The sequence below is a fragment of the Furipterus horrens genome, unplaced genomic scaffold, assembly GCF_987537825.1.
Source record: "Furipterus horrens unplaced genomic scaffold, mFurHor1.1.pri manual_scaffold_1, whole genome shotgun sequence".
Lineage (NCBI taxonomy): Eukaryota > Metazoa > Chordata > Mammalia > Chiroptera > Furipteridae > Furipterus > Furipterus horrens.
In genome coordinates this window covers 4,212,342-4,218,341 of record NW_028327171.1, presented here as the reverse complement: position 1 = coordinate 4,218,341, position 6,000 = coordinate 4,212,342, and positions in this window count along the sequence as shown.

Here is a 6,000-nt window from a genome sequence, read left to right as displayed (position 1 = left end):
TTTACTGTCTCCTCTCTACAACCCACTGACGACGGGCAAAACGTGAGATTCGGGCGTGTGGGTAACAGGGAAGCAATAGTACTTTCTCTATTGCATCAACCGTTAAAAGGTTTCAATTCACTTTTTAAATACGTTTACACTTTGTGAGATACTTTGGGTAGGCCTTAATACAAGAAAAATCACTGGGTTACAACTCCTGAAAACAGGAGACTTTTAAGTCTTTTGTCTTTCAAAGGGGCAGACTCTTTCAATCTTAAGTACTTTGAGAATATTGGTTTTCAAATTTCCTTTGGAACCTGAAGTAGCAGGTCACAGCGGCATCTCGTGGACATTAGTGATATAACAACTGGAATTGACGAGGCAGAAAATTAAAATACAGTAATTTTTAAGTACTCAGTTTCATCCATTATAAGACTCAGGTTTTTTCCCCCGTTTTGAGTGTTTTTTAACTGGGGTGTGGCTTGTAACATATGGCATGTCATAGTTTAGTTAATTTTTTTCTTCCTCAGTGATACTTTGTCTTACAATTGCTGGTATCTTTGGTTTATCAAAATATGATCTCATGAAATTTTGTAGGCTGTTTACTCAGGCCTTCTTTCTTTATTTACTGATCACCTGCTTTGTATCTGCATCTTATGGACTCGCTGAGTTTTATATATGTTGCATGTATTATAATGCATTATTTCCAAGACAATTATATTTGTAAGGTAGATCTTTCTCCTTTATAACACTTAATGCCTTGATATTAATCAGACCTAACTCCATTAAGTTAAAAATCTTACTGCTGAGGCCCAGTGGTTCTCAACACTGGCTACCGGTGAGCATCACCTGCAGGGTTTTCTAAACTCTTCTCAGATCTGGTCTAATTGGTCCAGGTGCAGGGCCCCCCATACTAGGAATTTTTAGAAGCTTCCCAGGCTTTTAAATTCTAATGTGTAGCCTGAGTTGAGAACTTTGTCCTTCATTCAGGTCAGATGATTTCAAGGTTACATGTTTCTTTTTAAATAGTTGAGAAATATTCAGCACTTTGCTGTAAACGACTTTTGTTTCTCATAACGATCATACCTGTGAATGCAAAGAAGCTCTACTTGTGAAAGCAATCATGCGCAACACGAAAACCGTGATATGCAAGAAAATAATTGTCCCCACGATCATCATCACTTAGTGTGTCATTGTGTAACGGACAACTTGCATCTGGTTCTCACACACAGTCACACAACCTTAGAAGTGAGGGCCCCAGTGAAGTCAGGAACGCTGATGAAGTGTGAAACAGTTGCTGTAAAATTTACAAGATGCCACAGTAATGTACTTTAACATAGCATCACCCTCTCCAGGAATGTCAGTCCGCTAAGGAGAAGAAACTAAGATATAATTTCCTTGGAACCCCTCTGTCCTTGGCTGAGAGTGAACTCTGCTAATTCAGGAACTGACCCCTAGGCACACTGCACGGATGACATAATTGCTCTTGACCTTCCGGCCAGTGCAGTGGTAGAATGTGATACTTCGTCAGACAACAGCAGGGATCGGAATAGTATTTCACGGGCGACAGAGTGGAGAAGAAAGGTCCCCATTCAGTTCTAGGCCCTGACACTTGCGAACTTGGTAACCTGTACACGCGGGATAACAGCACCAGGCTCAGCTGCTGCAGGCCCCCATTAGCGTGTGTGGAACACGTGGTGGACAGCCAACGCAATAGCAAGGACAGTCACTCACGGTGGGTCCGTGGGTCGGTTGGTCATTTCTTCTTACTGCTCTTAGCTCATTGCAAAAAGTTGGGAAGCCGTGTTTTCCAGCATATTCAAGGCAGCGCAGACCATTAACTGCTTCCAGCAGGTCTCCCTCAGCCCCTACTACTGTGGGGTGCAAGGTCCTGGCAGGGGATCTGTGTCTAAACAACAGCTTGGCCCCATTCGGGTTCCTTGGATTTAGTAACAGGACTTTTTTAATTCATAGGGCTTCTTTTTCTATCCAGCGCTCTCACAGCTGAGTAACACATCCTAACGTATTCTCACTTCCCACTTCCTCTTTCCACCAAAAACAACCCTTACCCAGGGCCAGGGGCTGGCTGGTGTGTCCCTTATAGAGAGAACCATGGGTCCTTTGACTACAGCCCAGGCTGCTGATAGGAGAGATTAACAACCTGCGATCAGCACTGATCAATCACAATGGTGACCGTATGGGTACAGAGCAGGAGGGCTGCCCCCATGTTAACACGGCAGAAAGTATGGGAGGGGATCTCCGGGAAGGAAACATGGGGGTCCTGGGCCCGCTCCCTAGAGCCCAGAAATCCCAGGTCAGTTTCATCAGTTTCATCAGTTTCATCCGTCTCAGCCCCAAATGTCCTAGATCTCACCCCACCCCCCTGAGCATGGCCCGCCCAGGGTTGGATGACAGTGGCCATCTGCCAAAGTCCTGACTGTGTTCCGATTGGACCTAGAACTGTTTCTACCACCCACAGCAGTGACTCAGCTGTGCCTCTCACTTTTGTGAAAAAGAAATGTGACGTGCACAGAAACTCCCCACAGACACGTCACTCGAAACCGGGAACTCGCCTCACTTTTCACTTTGCTACTGTACCCGGGGCAGAGAGGCCTGGGGCCAGCAGGGTGACCTTGGGTGCACTCCCTCCGCCCTCGGCTGAGCCTCTGCTCTCTCCTTCTTCGAGACAAGCGAAGTCCAGACTGACGGGCCATCACCAAGCGGAGGGCGCGCATGTCCCCAAGAAGCCGTAGTGCCCAGCGGTGACCCCCACCCCCACCTGTCAGCTGGTCCCCTTGGGCTCCTCACGAACCTCTCTGACTCTGTTTTCTCATCCCTGAGCGGGATCTAAGATTCCCACTGCACAGCATGCTGGTTTTGGTGGGGACCGAATGAAGCGATGTCACAGTGATGACAGTTATTATGAAAATGTAACGTGGTCTCTATTGGAAACTTGAGAGTAAGCATTTGAAAGGGGTCAGTAATTAGCTATGGAAGGGGAGCTGAAAAGAGAAGAAAATATGTAAGCAAAATAGGAGCTTAAAAAATGGGACCTATGGCCTCCCTGGAAAATGACCCTCCGGACCCTGTTGTGGGTCAGGCGATGGCTGGGGGGCAGTCGCCCCGTCCCAGGTGTCCCTGCGGGAGCAGGAGGGGGGAGCTGCCAAGTCCCAGCCCGACCCCAGGGCCCTGCCGGGCTGAGAAGGAGGTGTGGGCGAGCGCCCTCCCGCCCCCCCCCCCGAGGTTTCCTCTCCTTTGCCTGCCCCCTGGATCTGCAGCCGTGTGCTAACTTGAAATAAATAGGCTAAAAAGCGGGAACTCGGCAGCTGAGCCAAGTCAAACACCGCAGCGCAAACCTATCCTGAGCTGCCCCGCGGTGTTTCCAGAAGCAAAGCAAACACTGTAGGTGAACAGCGTGCTCCAATCCTCTGCCCTGGGCGGACCCGCGGGAGGACACAGGGCGGCTGTGTGGGGCTGGGGCGGGCTCCCGGGCTCTGCACAGCCCGTGGGGTCACTCGGGAGACCCCCCCGCCCAGGGTCCTGCATCGGCCTCCATGTTGTGGGGCTGACACTCTGCCTCGGAGACCCCAGTAGCCTTGGGGCAGCCGGTCCCCAAGGAAGCAATAAATCACATTTGGCTTTGCCCCTGCTGGCTCCTGAGCTTCAATAAGTCACTAGCTTGTCTTCAGTTCCAAAAGCCCATCTAGAATCAATATTTATTGTCCACGTGTCTAGACCCATAATTTTCAACTTGACCACACTAAGATTCGCCTGGTTTGGGGCCAGGCTAACATAAAAACACAAATTCCCAGACCCACCTCCTCAAACTCTGACTCAGGAATTCTGAGTTGGGGCCCTGGAACCTACCTTTCTCTCTCTCTTTTAAACTTTATCTTTCAATTACAGTTTACAGTCAATATTACTTTGTGTTGGTTTCAGGTGTGCGGCATAGTGTTAGGCAGTCACAGACTTTACAAGGTGTCCCCTGGTAGTTCCAGCACCCGCCTGGCCCCACACACAGTTATTACAATGTTACCGACTGCGTTCCCTGTGCTGCGCTCTACGTCTCAGTGACAGAAACCGCCAATCTGTGCTTCTCAGTCCCGCCCCCTCTGTCTCCCAGGCCCCCAGCCCCTTCCCCCTCTGGCAGCCTCAGTCTGTTCTCTGTACCTACGAGTCTGTTCTGTTTTGCTTAATAGTTCAGTTTGTACATTAGATTCCACATATAAGTAAAATCATATGGTATTTGTCTTTCTCTGACTGATTCATGATATCCTCTAGGTCCATCCATGCTGTTACAAATGGTTACATTTCTTTCTTTCTTTCTTTCTTTCTTTCTTTCTTTCTTTCTTTCTTTCTTTCTTTCTTTCTTTCTTTCTTTCTTTCTTTCTTTCTTTTTATAACCAAGTAACATTCCATTGTATGTACGTACCACAGCCCTTTTATCCCCTCCTCTGTTGCCGGGCGCCTGGGTCACTTTCATGTCTTGGCGATTGTAAATAATGCTGCAGTGAACACAGGGTGCATGTATTCTTTCAAATTAGTGTGTCGGATTTCTTTAGATGAATACCCGGAAGTGGAAGCACTAGGTCCTAAGGCAGTTCCATTTTTACTTTTTTTAAAGTATATTTTATTGATTATGTTGTTAGAGTATTGCAATTTTTCCCCTTTGCTCCCCTCTGCCCAGAACCCCCCCTTCACCCAGCAATCCCACCCCCCTTAGTTCATGTCCATGGGTCATGCATATAAGTTCTTTGGCTTCACCCTTTCCTATATTATTCTTAACTTCCCCCTGTCTATTTTGTACCAACCAATTATGCTTCTTAATCCCTGCACCATTTCACCATTTCTCCCCCTTCCCCCTCCCAGCTGATAACCGTCCAAATGATCCCCATACCTATGATTCTGTTCCTATTCTGCTTTGCTTAGCTGGATTTTGTTTTTATTTTTTAGGTTCAGCTGTTGATAGTTGTGAGTTTGTTGTCATTTTAATGTTCATAGTTTTGATTTTCTTTTTCTTAAGTAAGTCCCTTTGACATTTCATATAATAATGGCTTGGTGATGATGAACTCCTTTAGCTTTACCTTGTCTGGGAAGCACTTCATCTGCCCTTCTATTCTAAATGATAGCTTCGCTGGACAGAGTAATCTTGGTTGTGGGTCCTTGCTTTTCATCACCTTGAATACTTCTTGCCAGCCCCTTCTTGCCTGCAAAGTTTCTTTTGAGAAGTCAGCTGATAGTCCTATAGGCACCATTTTGTAGGTAACTCTCTGCTTTTCTCTTGCTGCTTTTAAGATTTTCTCTTTATCTTTAACCTTTTGCATTTTAATTATGATGTGTCTTGATGTGGTCCTCTTTGGGTCTAGCTTGTTTGGGACTCTCTGTGCTTCCTGGACTTGTATGTCTATTTCCTCTGCCAAATTAGGGAAGTTTTCCTTCATTATTTTCTCACATATGCTTTCAATTTCTTGCTCTTCCTCTTCTCCTTTTGGCACCCCTGTGGTTCGGATGTTGGCACGTTTAAAGTTGTCCCAGAGGTTCCTAAGCCTCTCCTCATTTTTCTCAGTTCTCGTTTTCTCATTCTGCACTGGTTGACTGTTTTTTTCTTCCTTACGTTCTAAATCATTGATTTGAACCCCGGTTTCCTTCCCTTCACCATTGGTTTTGTGTGGCTTTTCCTTCATTTCACTTAGCATAGCCTTCACTTCTTCCCTTATGCGTCTGTCATACTCAAGAATATCTGTCAAGCCTGTGAGCATCTTTATCACCAGCATTTTGAACTCTGCATCTGTTAGGTTGGCTGTCTCCTCGTCTGTGAGGTTGGCTATCTCCTCGTTGATTAGTTCTCTCACTGGAACCTTGATCCATTCCTCCTTTTGGGCCATATTTTTCTGTCTCCTCATCTTGACGGGCTCATGTGTTTGTTTGCCTCTGTGTCTTGGGTAGAGCTGTCACACCTGTTACATTGTAAGGGGTGGAGCCTTAGGTATTCATCACTACAGGGTGACCCGTTTCACCACG